At 37.9% G+C, this 20232-nt stretch overlaps 1 long non-coding RNA gene across 1 annotated transcript; it reads left to right on the forward strand.

Annotated features, from left to right (window-relative positions):
• Positions 1-12637: 12637 nt before the first annotated feature.
• LOC123390825 lies at positions 12638-18761 on the forward strand. Its single transcript, XR_006605434.1, has 3 exons — positions 12638-12913; positions 15185-15271; positions 18404-18761. It is a non-coding gene; the product is annotated as an uncharacterized LOC123390825 (long non-coding RNA).
• Positions 18762-20232: the final 1471 nt, after the last annotated feature.

The raw sequence follows: 20232 nt of genomic DNA on the forward strand, positions 1-20232 counted from the left end.
AGTGAATCAGTATCCAAAATTTATTTTAAAAAAATGACAAAGTACATGTTTAAAATATATTTTTGTAACTAAAAACCACCATGGAAAAACATTTATAGTAAACTTATTTTCTTTCTTTCTTGTTGCTGGTATTTACTCAGTATTCATTGTCATTATCACTGTTCTCATTAACTTCCTGATATTAACAACAATATGGATAAAAAATGGCCTGTATTTTTATTTATTTATTTATTTTTGGTTGGGGGGTATGGTGCAAGGTTGGTGGAGGATAGAGAGGTGGAATATGAACCTGAATGCTGAAATCTCCCAGAAACACTGGCCTAGAAGAAAACACATCAGGTTGAGGGTATTCAAATCTTGTATTTGTCCACTGATTTAACTAAGTTAGCTAAACCTTGGGTGCCTCATTTTTCCATCTGTAAAGTGGAATTACTTGCACATATTATTAATACCACAGGAATTGCTGATAAATAGATCAGTAGGGAATATGGAGAAACTTTGTTACAGTGCCTCTTAAATATTTTCTGTACACAACACAAAAGACCTTGTATATTCCTTACCCCAGGTGTTCCTTCTTACTATCCAAACTAGCACCAACAAAAATCTTACCAGAATCAACAGAATGAGCATTTCTACTTCTGAGTAGTAAGAATGAGGGTTTTTCTTTTTTTTAAGATTTTGTTTATTTATTTAATGGACAGAGATCACAAGTAGGCAGAGATGCAGGTAGAGAGATTGAGGAGGAAGCAGGCTCCCCGCTGAGCAGAGAGCCCGATCTGGGGCTTGATCCCAGGACTCTGTGATCATGACCCGAGCCAAAGGCAGAGGCTTTAACCCACTGAGCCACCCAGGTGCCCCAAGAATGAGGGTTTTAAAAATACAACATAACAAAAAAAATTCACATAAAAAATGAGAAGTTAAAGTATAAACATGAATTCTTGGATCCATGCAATGAGATGTTTATTCAAAATCTGGGGGCCCAGTTTTGGAATGTGAGCTACTAGCTCCTCTCTTGAAACTTCATTGTAAATATGGGATTGGAGCATGGCTGTATGTGCTGAAAGAGATCTAAAAATATTTTAAAAAAGAATTCTTGCCAACTAAGCCACAGGACAGGTGGGGGACCCCCAGTGGTATGTGGCACAACAATGTCCTCATTGGAAATACCTAACTCATAGATGCTAGCAATATCTGCCCTAGTTCCCTTTTGCCTGAGGCTATCTCGAATGCCAGATACCAGGACTCTCTTCCTGGGGCTATGTTCCTGGGGCTCCTGGCATTTCCACTGCCTACCAGCTGTGGTAATTGGGTGATTGGGTGATGGGGTACTGGTTCCAAATCAACAAGGTCAGGTATGTCATTGAGATTTCTGGGTTCTTCCCATCTCATCTTCCTAAACTTCTTCTGCAACTACCCCTCTCCACAGTCACGGTTGCTATCATCTACCATATGACATACAAAGAGAGTAGAACAATTTTTTAAATGAAAATGACATTTCAGCACATAACATTTGATCCTCGGTCAAGAGTCTCCATTCTGGTACGCCTTCTGCTCAGCAACCACACTCCAGAATTGTATAGGTATTTTCTTTTTTTTTTTTTTTTTTTTAAATTTTTTCAATTTATTTATTTTCAGAAAAACAGTATTCATTATTTTTTCACCACACTCAGTGCTCCATGCAATCCGTGCCCTCTATAATACCCACCACCTGTACCCCAACCTCCCAGACCCCCGCCACTTCAATCCCCTCAGATTGTTTTTCAGAGTCCACAGTCTCTCATGATTCACCTCCCCTTCCAATTTACCCCAACTCCCTTCTCCTCTCTAACACCCCTTGTCCTCCATGATATTTGTTATGCTCCACAAATAAGTGAAACCATGTGATAATTGACTCTCTCTGCTTGACTTATTTCACTCAGCATAATCTCTTCCAGTCCCGTCCATGTTGTTACAAAAGTTGGGTATTCATCCTTTCTGATGGAGGCATAATATTCCATAGTGTATATGGACCACATCTTCCTTATCCATTCGTCCGTTGAAGGGCATCTTGGTTCTTTCCACAGTCTGGCGACCGTGGCCATTGCTGCTATAAACATTGGGGTACAGATGGCCCTTCTTTGCACAACATCTGTATCTTTGGGGTAAATACCCAGGAGTGCAATGGCAGGGTCATAGGGAAGTTCTATTTTTAATTTCTTGAGGAATCTCCACACTGTTCTCCAAAGAGGCTGAACCAACTTGCATTCCCACCAACAGTGTTAGAGGGTTCCCCTTTCTCCACATCCTCTCCAACACATGTTGTTTCTCCTAAAGAACGCAGTTCACACATGATGAGGTTTTATGTGAGCTATAGTGTACTCCACTAGTTTTCAAATTGTAACCCACTATTGGGGTCTCTGAGACTTCTTCAGGGGGTCAGCAAGTTCAAAACAATGTTTATAACAGCAAGAGCTTACTTTTTATCTGAGTTGACGATTGCACAGATGGCACAAAAACAATAGTTGGTAAAGCTGCTAGTCACTCAACAGAAATAGAGGCAGCAGCACCAAATTGGACTAGTTGTAATTATATTTATTTTTTTATCACCACACTGTTGACATAATTTTTAAAATATTTTTATGATGAAATGGAAGTTTTCTTCATGAAGTACTTCTGTTGTAAATTGAAGTATGTCATATTGAAAAAAGGAAATTATACAATTTTTTGAATTTGGAACACCATCTTTACTTGAAGGAATGGCAAACCATGGATATTTAAATTTGGGTATTTGGCACACATTTTCTTTAAAATGAACAAAGATAGACTGCCACTTTCAGAAGAACAACTGGCTGGCAGTATTTTTCCCGGTGTTAAAACCCGAGATTTCCAACAAGAAAGAAATCCTGAAAACTTGTGTCTGTCACTGTGAGCTTGATAGCTGCACAATGTTTAAAGATTTTTTAATGAGATCAGTGTTACATTAATGAATATTACATGCCAGTGTGATTATAATCAATAAATGACAACATCTGCTTTTGTGTGAAGAATTGTGTCAACATTTAGAAGATTTTTGTAACTCCAGTGAACTAACACTTTCCAAATGACAATGCATAGTTTTACATTATAACATGGGTAAAAGAGCCATTAAAATGCATAAGACTAATGGATTTTAGTATAACTGTATGAAAAAAAATTTTTTTAAGATTTATTATTTGAGAGAGAAAGAGAGGGAGGGAAAGAGTGTGTTCTTGTTGGGGGAAAGGGAGAAAGAATCCCGAGCAGACTCTGCGCTGACCATGGAGCCCATTGTGGGGCTTGATTTCATGACCCAGAGATCACTATCTGAGCCAAAACCAAGAGTAAGATGCTTAACCAATTATACTATCCAGACACTCCAACAGCATGAAACATTTGTTGATGGGGTTTTGTTTTAGATTCTACATGGCAACTGATTTTTAAAAATTATATATTTATTTTTTTAAGAAAGATTTTATTTTTTCATTTCTTAGAGAGAGAGTGAGAGAGAGAGAGAGTGAGAGAGCATGTACACACACACACACACACACACACAAGATGTGGGGGAGAGGCAAGCAGAGGGAAAGCAGGCTCCCCTGTGAGCAAGAAGCCTGATGTGGGACTCAGTCCCAGAACCCTGGGATCATGACCTGAGCTGAAGGCAAATGCTTAATGACTGAGCCACCCAGGTGCCCCAGAGTGTGTATCTTTTTCATATATTTTAACAAAACAATGTATCAGAACAGATTGAATATAAAAGAACTCAGTTGTTTATTAAGCCAGACATTAAAATGATGGACAAACATTTAAACATTGCCACTCTTCTCACTAATTTTTTTTGTTTTGAAAAAGTGTACTGTTAGTTAAAATATATTAACTTACAATTGATTTTTTTAAATGAATAAATATTTTAAAATTTTCTCTCTCTCTCTCTTTTTTTTTTTAGTTTCCAATACAGTAAATATTGGTCTATATAACCTGTATAAAAACAAGTTATTTGAGGACCTCATTAGTTTTTTAGCAGTGTGAAAAGTTCCCAAGCCTGAAATATTTCACAAGCACTGGTCTGTTAGATAGAATAATTGGTTGAACTCTATAGGGCAGTCCTTAAGTTTGGAAATATGGCAAGTATATATAATAGATAATTTTTGTATTATGATATATCATGTTATTTCTCTTTTTGTATTGTTTCTCTTCAGCAGTACATAGTCCAGTGCTCTGGGCAAAACCGCAAGGAACATGTGCATTAACCAGGTATTTAGGTAAATCTCTGCACGTACATCTCAGATGAGTGGCCTCAAGTGATTTGTGACTCTGCTTTTAACTAAGTAAACCTATGCCTTTAGCATAATGGGAAAGAAGTAATCAAGGGAATTTAATCTGTGTGTGTGTGTGTGTGTGTGTGTGTGTGTGTTTATGCATAAAGTATGTTTCATACTTACCGGCCAGCCTGTAGTTCTGACCCTATTCATGATGCAATCTTTAGCTTTGCCATTTTCTCCCTATGTTTGTGAGGTGAAAGAAGAGTTAAGAGAAATGTACTTTAGGTCCTTTATAATTAATCACTTTGATTGATGACCTAAGTGCTTTTCTTTTTTATTCTTTCCTAGTGTTTAATTTGCAATTGCTAGTTTTAAAAGGACCATCACTCGTTCTGTATCTTGAGGAGGCCTTGTGGTCTTTTGATTTCCTCTCTCAATTAAATATATCTTTATTGCCTTCAGGTTCTGAGGAAAATGTGCTATGCTCGTCTGGAAGGATAAGATGGCCATTTGGCCTCTGGGAAGCAAATTGCCCTTGAATTACATTTTATTGAGAAATGTTTTTTTGAAATAGTGAATTGTCGGTAAAAGTTGTGATTTAAGTCTACAAATGAGATTGAAATAGATTGGGCTTTCTGTTTTCAGACTTGATAGTGTCAGTATCCTTTGGCCCTTTCTTCCTCTGACTCACCCAGAGTGTGAGCTTTCTGACGCAGACACAGTAAATAGATGATTCTTGAATCTATGTGACTTCCTTTGGGGCTATTAATATTTTGTATGTATACAGATCTTTTCTCAACTTGCTGATGAAATATCAAGCCCAGAACCTAAGATCCTAGTTTTATGAAGGGAAATAAGTCATTTGGGAAGAAATTCAAGTTACTTTGGAAATGAAAATGTGCTGATATTTTCCCAAACCCAGCTTTTTATTTTTGGGCTTGCATTACGACTAGCCATCCTTCAAAAAGAAACCTCAGCAGGCCCCTAGATTTTACTTCTGTTGCTCACTACTCTAAGTGTGCAAACTGAACTGAGTGATTCAATAGAGGCATTAGTGATCTTCCACTTAGATATTGCAGCCTTTCTGCCAAATATAATGATTTTTTTTTCTTGGCAGTATTAGCCATAGACCCATAGGCTTCTATTGATTACTCCAAATGATATTGAATAAAGACTTAGAGGAGGATACTTGATATCAAGAAAAGGAGTTCCTTCCAATTTTTACTGTAGTTCTATTAAGCAGTTTGGAGCAGACTTACATGACAACATTCATTATGGGAAGTAGCACCAGCAATTAAAGTTTACAAGTGAGCATCATGGTTAGGAATAGTATTCCTGAGTTAGAAAGTGCCACTTACTTTGTGACTTTGGACCTGTTACTTAATTTTCTGAGTCTGTTTTCTTAACTGTGAGTTAGAGATTATAATATGTGTTTTACAGGGTTGTTAAAACGATTCAAGTAGATAATCCATGTAAACAAATCAAATAGAATAGGCCTTGGCACAAAATTAGGGCACTGTAAAAATGAGTGGGATATCTCTCTCTCTCTCTCTTTCTATATATATATAATTATTTATTTATTTTTAAAGATTTTATTTATTAATTTGACAGAGAGAAATCACAAGTAGACAGAGAGGCAGCCAGAGAGAGAGAGAGGGAAGCAGGCTCTCTGCTGAGCAGAGAGCCCGATGCGGGACTCGATCCCAGGACTCTGAGATCATGACCTGAGCCGAAGGCAGCGGCTCAACCCACTGAGCCACCCAGGCGCCCCTATATATATATAATTATTATTGTAACTATTACTTTGTTAGCAGATTCCAAAGAAAAATTAACCTGGTAAATGTGTCAAAATTTTCAGTTTGGACTAAAGACAATTCTTGCCTCTGAAATGATAGGCTGATGAAAGACAGTGAATGCTGCAAATACTGTAGCCTTACATTATTTAAAAACAAACTCAGTAGCTGGGGTCATTAGTCCTGAAGTCTGCTTATTCTTAATCAACTATACTTATTTAGAGAACCATACTATTTGATTTTAAGGAGGAATTTGATCATCTGTTGGTTAACTGGGGAATATAGAGGCTTTCTTTGTTTTTGGCACTGGGGTGGATCTTACTTGTGGCGATTCTGGAAACACTATATTTTCCTGAAGCTTTAATTCATTTAACTAGATTGACACCTTGGGGTCCACCAGACGACCAGATTCTAAACCATTCTGGCAAGAAATTTTGTCCTAGAGGCTTTTTAAATTTTAGGCAATTAATTAGTCGTTTTATAGTAGGTAAAATTATTAGCTCCCAACCTAGAATTATACTGGAATTTACAAAGTAAAAAGAGACTATTTAAGGACTGTATAATTAAGTGAAGTAACTTGCCATCAGTGGAAATTTGTGCTGTAGAAATTCCTATTTCACAAGTTGGGGAAGAGAGATTAATATATCCTAAACTATGCATTTATTATATATTTCGATAGCTGAGTCAAAGTTTCTAATTTAGGATTTTTGAAAGAGATGTAGTCTTTCTGAAATATTTTCAGTGATGTTTAGGTTTTAATTGTTATTTTGCTTTATGGTAGCCTTTATCAAATAAAGTATAAGATGATGAATTTTACATTGAAATGTACTTAAGACTGGCTTTAGCCCTTTGTCATCAAGAAGTACATAATTAAGAAAAGTTCAGATGAAAGAAGGTAATATGTGACAAGTACTATCATTCATTAGATCCTTGTTATCAAAGTGTGTCTATGGCCTGGCAGCCTGGGCATCACCTGGGAACCAGTAAGGAAGGGAAACTCTCAGGCCTCTCTAGACCAGCTGAATCAGAATCTGCATTGTGGTAGGATCTCTAGGTAATTTGTATGCACTTTATATTTGAGAAATGCTGTTCTGTAGCCCAGAAACTGATCAAATAATTTGAGGGGTGGTCTTCAGCCTTCAGTACCTGTCCCAGAGTCTCATTGTTCTACTTTACAGTTGAGGGTCAGAATAATTTTATTAAAACTTCTCTTCAAAACCTACAATAAATTAACAAAAATTAAGCTGAGACATTTCGGGTGCACATAAAGTATAGAAACTAATGGACTATTTGTAAACCTACCACTGGGTTTAAAGAAATAGTAAATTTGGCATTTTGCCATATTTGATTCACCTTTTTCTCCCTCCTGAAGGAAAATTTTTATGAAGATGTAAGATATATAACATAAAAATGAGCATTTTAACCATTTTTTGAGTGTAGAGTTCAGCGACATTAAGTACCTTCACATTATTGTACACACTATTCATCTCCAGAACTTTTTCATCATTCCAAACTGAGTTTGTCTATCCATTAAATAATAACTCCTAACTCCCCCTTCCCCTGGGCCTTGTTTACCAATATTCTACTCTCTTTATGATTTGGCTCTTCTAGGTAGTTTATATAAGTGGAATAATACAATATTTATTGTTTTGTTTCTGGCTTATTTCATTTAGCATAATGTTTTCAAGAGTCATCCATATTGTAACATGCATCAGAATTTCATTCCTTTTTAAGGCTGAATATATTCCATTGCATTACATTTTGTTTATCCATTTGTTTGTCAATAGACATTGGGTTGTTTTGGTCTTTTAGCTATTGTGAATAATGCTATGAATGTTGGTCTACAAATATCTATTTAAATCCCTCCTTTGACTATTTTTAAGTATATGCATACAAGTGGAATTGCTGGATCAGAATTTTTTTTGATGAATTTTTTCGGGAACCACCATATTGTCTTCTACAGCGGCTGTACCATTCAGTATTCCCAACAGCATTGCCCAGGGGTTCCAGTTTCTCCACATACTTACCAACACATATTTTTGTTTGTTTCTTTTATGTAATAATCATCCCAGTGGATGTGAGTGGTATCTTATTGTGGTTTTGATTTCCATTTCTTTAATGGTTAGTGATGTTAAACATTTTTTAATGTGATTGTTGCTCATTTGTATATCTTCTTTGGAAAATTATGTATTCAAGTCCTTTGCCCATTTTTAAGTTGGGTTGGTTTTTTGTTGAGTTGTAGGAATTCTTTATATATTTTGGATATTGATCCCTTACCAGATACATGATTTATAAATATTTTCTCCCATTCTGTGGGTTTCCTTTTCTTTCTGTCAGCAGTGTTGTTTGAAATAAATTTTTAAATTTTAAAGTCTAATTTATTTTTTATTCTGTTGCCTCTGTAATTAGAGTCATATTCAAGAAATCATTACCAAATCCAATGCTATAAAGCTTTTCCTTCTATTTTCTTCTGAGAGTTTTATGGTTTTAGTTTTTATGTTTATGTCTTTGATCTATTTTGAACTAATTTTAATATATGGTATAAGGTATGAGTCCAGTATCATTCTTTTGCCTGTGAATGTCCAGTTTTCCCTGCAGCATTTTCTGAAGACTGTCTTTCCCCCTTTTGAATGGTGCTGACACTCTTGTCAAAAATCATTTGACCATATATGCAAAGGTTTGTTTCTGGGCTCCCTGTACTACTCTACTAGTCTATATGCTTATTGTTATGTGAGTACCATACTATTTTGATTATTGTAAGAAAAATGTAAATCTATCTAAAGGTTTAACGAATTACAGGTAGAGCAAAGCTCTCTTCTCTATCTCTTCTCTTTCCATCTGTAGACGCAACCATTTGTGAAGTTGATATGTGTAATTTCCATGAATGTTTTCATACATTTATTATATGTTTGTATGTACCCATTTATAGCTTCTTTTGTATGTTAAGTTTTTGCTTAAATACTGGTGCCATGGTTAGAATATATGTGTCCCTTCCCGCATTCATATGTTGAAATTCTAACCCCCTATTGATAATATTAGGAAGTGGGGCTTTTAGGGGGTAGTTAGGTCATGAGGGCGCTCATGAATGAGATTAAAAGACTCCAGAGACTCTTGTCCCTTCTACCTGTGAGAACATAGCAAGAAATTTGCAGTCTGTACCAGAAAGAGTTCCTTTACCAGAACCTGATCATGCTGACATCATGATGTTGGATTTTCCAGCTTTCATAACTGTGAGAAATTTCTGTTGTTTATAAGTTACCCAGTTTGTTATAGAAGTCCAAATGGACTTAGATAACTAGTATACTAAAGATAAACTTTTCCAGTTTGCTTTTCAACTTCACAATATATTTTGAGATTTATCCATCTTGATGTGTACATACAATTCATTCCTTTTATTTGTTGTATATAATTCTGCTTTATTTACATTAACTATAAATATCTAAATCATTTCTCCAATAAGGGTGGTTAAATTGTTTCTTACCTTTTGAAAAATGTCAAACAGCGTTGCCACAAACATTTTTGTACATCTCCCATGTGCAAGAATTTTTTACAGTAGAAAACAAGAAGTAGAATTTCTATTGTTAGAGAGTAGGTTGGGAAATGATAACTTTTAACAATGTAACCTAAACTTTTAGGACTAAAGTGGATATAAGTTGTAAGGGACTATTTTTTTTGAACTATCAGTAGTTAATTGGTTAGATTATATATGTCATTTCCAATAGATTTATTCTAAAGGATGCTGTATTTATTGTAAAAACATGAGGATGGATGAGTTTGACCATCTGGTGTCATCACTTGGTCACGTGGTTGAATCTTTTCGGAAGCAATTCTTCTAACAGATCACTGCCAGCCTTGTCCTTAAAACCTCCCAAATGATTTTGTCACTTGTTAGTCAGCTTGAGACTCTGATACTCAGAAGCTAAGCACATTGGTTTCAAGACACATGCAATTGTAAGTACAAATGTATCCTTAATTTTTAAATGTAGTTTTTTATTTTTTAAAAAAATAGTTTTGCATTTTTAATCAGGAATCTGCATTAGAACGGAGAGAGATAGGGTGTTAAAGAAGTAGATAACTCAGAGGCTGTTATTAACTGAAATCAGTTAACATTCTGACTTCTCCAAAAATGCATTTGGCAGAGGGAGTGCATGAAAAAGAAATCTTTAGCAAGTAAAATAGATATTTAAAAGTAAGTCATTGAGATTATTAGAATAAATTACTGCTGATCCCATCACTACTCAGGCTAACTAATGTCATCTTAGAAATAGGTAGACAAGCTATCACGAGATGTTTCCATTTGAACCAAAGAACCAGTATACTGGTAGGATCATTGCTTTGAGCCAGAAGGCCTGGGATTGAGTCTTGGTTCTGTCACTTACTATTGTGTTGGTCTCAGCTTGTCTGAATTCCCAATTTTCTCATCTCCAAAAGTTGATGATGAAACCATACTTACTTCTATGGCCTTTTTTTTTTTTTTTAAAGATTTTATTTAATCATTTTAGAGATCGAGAGTGAGCATGGGAGAGTACAAGTGGTAGGGGGAAAAGTGAGAGCAGAGGGAGAGGGACAAGTAGACTTCTTGCTTAACTACCTGAGACACCCAGGTGCCCCACTGCTAAGGACTTTTTTGAGGATTCTGTGAGATGGTGCATGTTATAGTTGTTGAGGAACTATAAAACCTGTAAATTGTTATAAATATTAATGGTTTCTCTTATAGTCATTGAATGCTCGGGTCCTGAGCAAGAGCAAGAGTGGCCCATCTGGTATATACTGATTGTGTTTTAATATTAGGTATGTAATGTTATATTTACTGTTTCTTCTTTGGTTCTCTGATTTTTGCCCATTTCAGTTTTGCTATGATGCAACTCATGGACCTAACTGAAGCAGATTAATAAAGGATTATATAGTACAGATTGAGGCCAGGACCTTGAAAAAGCAGTCTGTCTGAGTGGTGGGGGTAATTATGTTTTTATTTTGGCTGAAGCCTAACCAGTTGTTTCAATAAGACATTCAAGACCTTTGAGATAAAGGCAGTTAAGCATCCCAAAATTTCAACCTGTGAACCGTGCTCATCTTTAACAAGTTACACCAATTTGTGCTAGAATTTTTCTATTTGCCTAGATCTTGACAAATAAATATGAATTGTATTAATCATGGAAGATATTCATTAGATGTGATGAATGCAAACCTCTCTTAAAATGAATAATACATGCATTGTATGAAACATAACAAAAGATAAAACATTCTACTGAAATGTTTTGATACAGTTAGTTTGCAGAAATCAATTTTGCCAACCATCCTCCTCTACCCCTACTCACCAGCAAAATTTTTTGATTCAAAACAGGATTTCTGGGCACCTGGGTGGCTCAGTGGGTTAAGCCGCTGCCTTCGGCTCAGGTCATGATCTCAGGGTCCTGGGATCGAGTCCCGCATCAGGCTCTCTGCTCAGCAGGGAGCCTGCTTCCTCCTCTCTCTCTCTCTGCCTGCCTCTCTGCCTACTTGTGATCTCTCTCTCTGTCAAATAAATAAATAAATAATCTTAAAAAAAAACAAAAACAAAAACAAGATTTCCTGTATGCTACCAGAAGTATCGTGACTTTTTTTTTTTTTTTTGATCAGTTTGTCTAAAGATCCCCATTTGTATCTTTCAGTCTCCTGCCCACAGTTTCCCCCAGATGTGGTATAGTGCAGTCTGTACCTTGCAGAAAGGCACCTGTCCAAAGGGAAGGAAGAGTGAGGGCTGAAATCCAGCCATGCACCTTCACATCAGTTTATGTGTGCTCAAAAGGGTTGCTTTTCCTAATCTGCATAAGATACAACAGGCTCTGTCATCTTCCTCAATGTCTTACTTCTCTCTGTTCTCCTTCCTACCCTATTTTCCATTCCTTGGTCTTTAAACTGCCCATCATCGTGTACTGGCCAGATCTCCTTCTAGTAACCTTCTCAGCCCCTGTGCCTCTCCAGCTGTCCCACAGGCCATTTTAAAGCACTCTCACTGTCTTGTTCCCAAAAACCTCTTCTAACTCAAATATGTTTTATAAGATAGATTCAAGTGTATGGTTTTATAGTGTCATTCAAAGCACATGAGATAAATAAACTTCACTGGTTTGGTGCATTGATTTTTGTGACTATAAAAAGAATAAAAAGGATGAAAGCTAGGTTGAGTTGGAATGTAAAATTATAAAAAGCAAAACAGGAAACAAATGTTTGCTTGGCCAACCATTTCCTACTGAGGCTCTCTGTGTAATGCGGTCTATGAAGAGTTCACTGTTCAGCCTTAAACAGATTGAAATGATCCGTGGGGGGAAATCGCACCAAACCCAAGGGCTGTGTTGAAGTGATGTGTAGCGCCAGATCCCTGAGCTGCTGTAGAAAGGCGGGTTGTGAAGGCCTATGTGTCTGTGTTAAAGGGAAGTCTCTGAAAGCTATCTTTCTAACAGGATAAATGTGAAAGCCCCGGGGGGGGGGCGGGGAGCAGCACAAAACGGCCACTTGAGCATTGCTTCCTGCCCATGGAGCTCTAGCTCCTTACTGACAGTTATTCTTAGGGCTTCTTTGCTTCAAAGGTTTCCTCTTTTCTATTTTTGGTAGCAGAATATGGATTTAGATCTGCATAGTCCCTCTCAACTGCTAATCCATGCCTAGAAGAGGGTAGGACTGCTGTGTTCTGTTAGCTATCAGTTCTCTTTTCAGCACCTCCAAATGATTTTTAATATTAAGGACACAGATTTATGGGAAGGAGTCATTGAGTTTTCAAACTGATTTGTAGTCCTCTAATTTGCACATTCCTTTCTCCAGCAGGGGCATCTCAGAGATCATCTCAAGTAATGGGGCCTGACTTCTGTGATGAGTGAAAGAATCCAGGTTGGTAAAACAGATGGTCATCAAATGACCAAAAAGTAAGCAAAGATGATTTGCATTGGAGTAACATGTAACAGATTAAGCACAATTCCATTTTGGAAGGAAAGAATTTATGTGTGTATAATCTAAGATTAGCTTAATATATATAAACTGCAACAAAAAGATACAGCTATGCTGGACTAGAATACTGAAGACCTTGGTCTCTGTAAAGGAAAACCATTACCTAGAGCAAGCATTTTTAATTTTACAGGTATTTAATTTCATGCCCTCTAATTCTTTTTCTTGAGTTCTTTCTGTTTTACCTGATCTCATGACTGTCTAACTTTGTTGGCCTACTAATAATAATTACCTTGCAAAAGTTATCTTCTGTATCGAGATACCATAACATTGTTAAAAAAGAAATGTTAAGTGCTCATGTCCTCCCATGAAAATATGGGGCTATCCCCTTTGTCTGAATGCAGAACTGGGGAACAGAAATGCCACCCATCAGACCAGCTGCCTCTGCCACGTGCTCTTAATTAGAGTCTCCCTTTGTGGCTTAAAAAAAAGTAACAGTCTTATACTTGAGAAGGATTTTTGAGGGAAGGTATAAACTGAAGGATCAAGGGGTCACCTCACATTTCTGAGGGTTATACACACATTTCTGTCCACCATTGCATCTGGTTTGAACTTCATCTCTAGAAACCATGAACCCACACTACAAATATTATATGTATACTATTTTCTATTTTTTTGCGAAGACCAAAATGAACAGAAGCATCTTGGGATTGGGGGAGGGATGGAACTTTGAGAATTAATTCTAGGCACTTTGCAGATGGATAATTGGCAAGAAAAAAAGCCCAAATCTAGGGCATATATATTGGGTTTTCAGCAATGGGAAGGTGTCTTTAAATATGTTTTACATAATGGTTTTGAACAGCAGACAGCATTGTCTGGTAAGTGGAGGTTTTGACAATGAGCTAAAAAGCTATATAATAGAGTTAAAAAGAAAGCCTCCCTTAACTTTTCCCCAGAGCATTTTTACCCTGCTGAATATTTTAGGGGTTATTTTAAATGTGTCCCAGTGTCAGACTTGTTCAGAAAGAGAGCATTATATTTCCCAAGAGAATGATGAGTTGCTTTTTTTTTTTTTAATGGAGCAAAATGCTAACTTTTAATAGACTAGATCTTCCCATATAGAATATATTCCCCCTCAGAATTCCTAGGCAAATATTCAAACTTGGGTTGGGAAAGGTTAAAAGGAACTGAAAAAATCTATAGTGGCTCTTTCTGAGATGCAGTCCCATACTTGGCAGGATGAGGTGTTCATAGCAGGTGCTGGATTTGCTATAAATGGACAATTTATAAACAGATCTGACAACTGGGAAAACAGAGCAGTGGGGAATGCTGGCATTCCAGGGGCCTGTGGTTGATTTCCTATCAGATGGTCCTCAGCATGGAATTATTGATAGCTGCTGCTCTGAAAGAAGGCCAGTTGGCTGACGCTTAAAAGGACTGTACCTCAATTCATGCCTGATCTGCTGCTAGATATTTTAAACAGATCAGTGCAAATTAGCTTCTTCAGGTTGGTACTTCCTTAATTAGCAGTTTAATTGCAAAGTCTTCTTCTCAACTTTGATTGAACCCAACTCTCTTACTTGTCTGAAATGCGGAGGACAGAGACCTGAGAGAAGTATAACCAAAACAAAAGAGGAGCCTGAGGGCAGTGGGGGGGGGGGGGGGGCGGGATTCAGAGTATCCTATAGTGCCTGAGACCAACACAGAACCTAGCTAAACCAAAACTATGTGCAACTGAGACTAGCATTTTTGGCTGTGTATCCTGGGGAAGAAAGAAACAGGACCTTTGTGTGCTAAGCCCTGGGGGAGAATCCAAAATGTGCAGCAAATGAATCTCATTTTTCTTTTGCTTTTTTTTGTCAAGGGCTGCCAGTACACTGGGATATTCCTAAGACCCCTAGGTGAGGTCTACTTTCAGAATATTCTCCTGGAGCATTCTAATGATCACATCTACAATTTTTATTGTTTTTATTTATTTTTTTAGATAGGCTTCCCCCCCCCCCCCCCGCATAGAAAGTTTAGTGGTTCCAGTATGGTTGGTATTGGATAGCATTCCTCCATATTTGTCTGCAGCCTTGCATTGGCACAGTTCTATTTAAAGCTAGTGGAATGGCCATACCTGTTTATTCTAGCTATATGAATAGTTTTTCCAGGAGACATTTGTTTGGCTGGGTCTCTGCTTTTCTCCTGACCACACCCTATTGTTTTTCTCTTCAGAGGAACAGACTGAGGGCCTGATCCTGAAAGGAGTTTTGACTTCACTTCCTTAAGAAGACTGAAAATTGGGCAGACCTGAAGATTAGGGTATGGAAGTGGATGCACACCCTAGCACAAGGGTTGGCTGGGAATGAGGACTCTTAAAGTATAAAGCATAGGGCTTTGAGCAAATCCAGAACAGGGATGGTTTGTTGCCACGTAATGGCTAACATAGCAGGAGTAGAAAGGGTTCTGAGGCATTGAGACAACTGACACTTTTGTTAGTTGTGGGAAGTCTTGTCTGTGAGTGGAAGCTCCTGAGAATCTTGCCCATGGGAATCTCTGTTTCAGCTGAGTGAGTTTTCTGGTAAACGTGTGATGAATCTTACTGCAGCATCTTTCATTTGCATAGAACCGTATTCAGCATAGGAGGTACAAGAAAATACAGGTACAATACTGCCAGCCAGGAGTTTATGATGTAGTTAGAACGATATACTATTCTTATGAAAAGATGACGGGGGGGGGGGAGCAGCAGAACAAGTAAAATTTGGGAAAAGGGAAAGCTCTAGAAGTACCCAGGAAGGTGTGGTGGCTGGAGGATGAGGGAGTCGTTGATGAGGATTATTGGGCTGAAGCTGGGCCTTGAGAAGAGTGGGAGAAATTCAGTAATGGAAATGTGCAAGGGAGACTGTTCCAGGTGGGGAAATGTCATGCTGATAGCCCTGATGAAGAGGTGACCCCTGAGTTTGGGAGGACAGAAAACAAAATGTCCTGGTAGATAAGGCTGAGGAATTATACAGATCTAGAGGTCACACAGAGTTTGGAGTTCATCCTGGTAGACTTTTCTGATCAAGAAAGGGAGATGAGAAAAGCAGGATGTCAGGAAACTGAAGATAGAAGAGGAAAGTGGCAGTCAGTGCAGGAGGACCTCACCGGGTCCAATCTCCCATTGACCAAGTTTTAGGTCTGTGGAATTTAGCGAACTGTGTAGTGGGTTCTAGTAAGCCACTCTATGTAAACAGAGCCCTCTTCTTTGGTGTCTTTCCTCTTCCCTTATAGTCCCTGCCCACCATCTGACTAAACTAGGGCCACACAAGCTTCTTCTTATGGAGTTTCCCCACAAACACAGAGCCAAAGTGAAACAAAGGCAGATTCATTTTTTTTTTTAAAGTTCACTGTTTTGACTCTTACGTGCTCACTCTTGGATTCCCATTAGTGTTTTCCAGATTAATTTGAGGCCTTACTAGATATTTGGACAACTCCTTATTTTCATAATTCAGAAGGTCATCTCTGAGCTCTGGGAACATCTGCTCAACTTCATAATTAGGGCAGAACCACAGGCTTGGGTGTGGGATTGTGTTCTGTCTTGGTCAGGGAGGGCTCACCTACCAACACTCCTGGGAGAACATGATTGTGGACCCTCTTTCCTGACATTTTCTCCCCCATTTTTTAATGTCGCATTGTGTGACCTGCAGACAGCTTGGGCATCACTAGGAAGCTCCACCTCAGACCTACAGAATCAAGATCTGCTTATTTTATAAGATCCTGTGGGATCCATTAGAGTTTGAGAAGAACTGCTTTTAACCTAGCTATTCAGAAGGATCACCTATGAGTTTTTAAAACATTGTGGCATATTGTCTATCCCAGATAAATTAAGTCAGAATATCTAGGGGTGGAGCCCTGACACTGCCGTTTTTTAAAAAAACGTTTCCAGATGATTCTATGTGCTGCCTGAGTTGAAAACCACTGGCCTATGGTCTGTGTTAGCCACTCTGTTTCCAAGGGACCAAATTCTCCTCATGTTGTAAAACAGAACATGACTAACCTTTTAACCACAGATCTAGACAGAGTAAAAATAATGTTAATTAAGCATTTATCCAGAAGCTGGTTAGGAAACTCCTGGCCAGGAGCAGATGCAACCACTGGATTCACTTATAGTATCAAGATGATAGCTTGTTAAGATTCTTAGTCTTGGGGTGCCTGGGTGGCTCTGTGGGTTAAAGCCTCTGCCTTTGGCTCAGGTCATGATCCCAGGGTCCTGGGATTGAGCCCCGCGTCAGGCTCTCTGCTCGGCAAGGAGCCTGCTTCCCCTTCCTCTCTCTCTCTGCCTGCCTCTCTGCCTACTTGTGATCTCTGTCGAATAAAAAAAAAAAAAAAAGATTCCTGGTCTTAATTATTCTCTTCTGGCTTTGGAGGGTGGCTCCACAGAGAACCTGGAAGACAGTTGCCCTTGCCTCTAATCATCTCGATATCTAAGGAGATGTACCCAGGCCTGTGCTCTGAGGAGTCATGTTCTTTGTCTATTGTAGCAGAAATGTACTGGGGAATTCAGAGTATTGGTTTCCACACAAATGCTCACTTTTAGGAAACATGAAAGGTTTAAAAGCAGTTATCCACCTATCCTTAGGCTAGGGTAGATGTCAGATTTTAAGAACGATATTATAGTTATTTCAATACATTTTTTCCCATTACTGCCTTTCATTTACAGATTTCCCTCAGTTCCCCTCAGCTCTGTTACAATATCAGGAAACTTCTACCAACACATTCCAGTTCTGAGGCAGTCTTGGTCAAGGCTTTGAAGGTATTAACCACTGTGATTCTTCTTGCCTTACTCTGACTTTCCGTGCCCTCACTATGGCCATGAGCGTAGGCATTGTTACATGAGCTTTGGCCTTCTCATTCCTTTCTTTTTGTCTTTTGAGAATTAGGGTTGAAGTGTAGCCTGCTTACTTAGCTGCAGTCTACACATCCTCAACTCTTTTTTGTTTTTTTTAAAGATTTTATTTATTTATTTGACAGAGAGAAATCACAAGTAGACGGAGAGGCAGGCAGAGAGAGAGACAGAGAGGGAAGCAGGCTCCCCGCTGAGCAGAGAGCCTGATGCGGGACTTGATCCCAGGACCCTGAGATCATGACCTGAGCTGAAGGCAAAGGCTTAAACCACTGAGCCACCCAGGCACCCCCATCCTCAATTCTTTATAGAGACTTTTTTCTTGGGCAAGGTTCCACACTGAGCTAAGATATCCTAGAATCCTGTGTTGAGACTTGTCTGTCTGGGGTCTCCGAGTGTTGCATCCACTCAGCATCTCTGCTGCTCTGCACTGAGCTTAAATTACCTTGCCCCTTTGCACACTGTGGTTTGGACTGTTGGCCACTCCCTTTAAGGGCTCACATCTTACATGGTCTTGTTCTCTTAACTTTGGCTCCCTCATTTCTTGGTTTTCTTTCTTTTACCTTTAGCTTGGAATTAGGGTCTCATCACAGACCTCACTCAAGATACTGTAGTAGAAGTACCTGTTCAAATGTGACCATGGAGAGGAATAATGTCACCAGGACCATGACCATTCTCAGTAACAATGGTAACATTATTTTTTGCTCATGAAGATATGGATTTGGAGATGAACTAGACAGTGGTTTTGAGAAGACCCAACTGTCTCACTCCTAGCTTCAAACATCTAAGACTTATTCAGTTCTACATTGTAACATTGCAAGTCAAGATGACCTTGGGAAAAAACTGAATAAATAAACTGATATTAACACTGATGCTAACCTGAAGTGACATTTATGTTTGGCTTTGTGGTTGGTTCATGGATTTGTATGTGTACTATATATATAAATATAAATAAATAAATAAATAAATAAATAAATAAATATATGTGTGTGTGTGTGTGTGTGTGTGTGTGTATACACATAAATACACACGTACTGAAATTATATTTATTTACTGAAAACATAACAAGAGTGTTTGTGAAGTGGGCACCAAGTCCAAAATTTAAGTTCTGTTTTACTGAAGTTAAAAAAAATAATTTGCTAATTGCCTTGTGAAGTTCCTAGGCTGCCAGTCCTTGCGGCTCCTTTGGGGACAGCAGAATACTTACTCCTCTCTGGAAGAAAATTCAGGAGGGAGATCAGAGGCTTTTAGACATTGTTTCTGTCCATAAATGAATTTATAATTTGCTCCTTCCTGTGCCCAAGTTGCTCCTAGGCACTCTTGCTCTGGTGCTTGAAGTTGGTATGCCTTCTGTCCAGACAAGTAGCTTTTTGGGCTATTAATTATGTAATTAAGTCTAAACCTTTTCATTTTAAATGATAATAAAATGTTTGAAGGTATGTTTCTTGTAAACCTATTTTATTTTTGTCTTTTCATTTTATTGCTTTTTATTGAGGGCTGCTAACTGACCAAGCCAAGCTAATTAGTGCCCTGTTGTTTTTGGAAGACTAGGTGACACCAAAGCCATTAATGGCTCAATAAATTGGGGCTACAGAAAAGCCTGACTGCTTTCTTCTTGTTCTTCTCTTGTTAGTCACATTGTTCTGCTTTGGCCAAATCTGAGAGGATATGCACTGTGAAGCTGGCTCTTGAGGGGCTGAAAGCACTGGTTGATTAAAAAAAAATAAAATAAAAAAAATCTGCGTGAACAGAGTCTCCAGAGACCAGGGGAATGAGAGGGTCAGAGGGACCACCAGAAGGGGAAAAAAGGGGGAAGGATTCCAAACTGAAATTTTTACTCAATTTATTGGGTAAAATGTCCAGCTTCTGATTCCATGGCTTACTCTAGAGTTGAATCAATATTAAGTAGACTCTTCAGGTGAATTAAAATCCATTGATCACGTGAATTACAATGAATCCCTAGGCAGTTCTAAGGTGTTTATGGAAGAGGTAGATGTTAAAGGGTCAGAGTCAGAGGCCAAGTCCCTTTTTTTCCTATCTTATCATTAAATTTACCCATTCATAAAATGGAAACAAATCTAGCAAAATCTTTTATCCTGGAATCTTGGTTTTACTACAGTTTATAAATTAAAGACTGATATTCTTTTTTTTTTTGAGGAATACTACAGTGACTATCACATAATGATATTTAATAAATTATAGAATGAATGAATTGTTGCATTCTTGATAAAACTCCATTTGTCTTAAAATTATGTTGGATATACCTTTATTTTATTTTTAAATTTATTTATTTAAAAATATTTAAATTTATTTATTTATTATTATTTTTTAAGATTTTATTTATTTGACAGACAGATCACACTAGGCAGAGAGGCAGGCAGGGGAAGGGGAAGCAGGC

The sequence above is a fragment of the Mustela putorius genome, unplaced genomic scaffold (assembly GCF_011764305.1).
Source record: "Mustela putorius furo isolate JIRA1106 unplaced genomic scaffold, ASM1176430v1.1 tig00000145_pilon_pilon_pilon, whole genome shotgun sequence".
Classification (NCBI taxonomy): domain Eukaryota; kingdom Metazoa; phylum Chordata; class Mammalia; order Carnivora; family Mustelidae; genus Mustela; species Mustela putorius.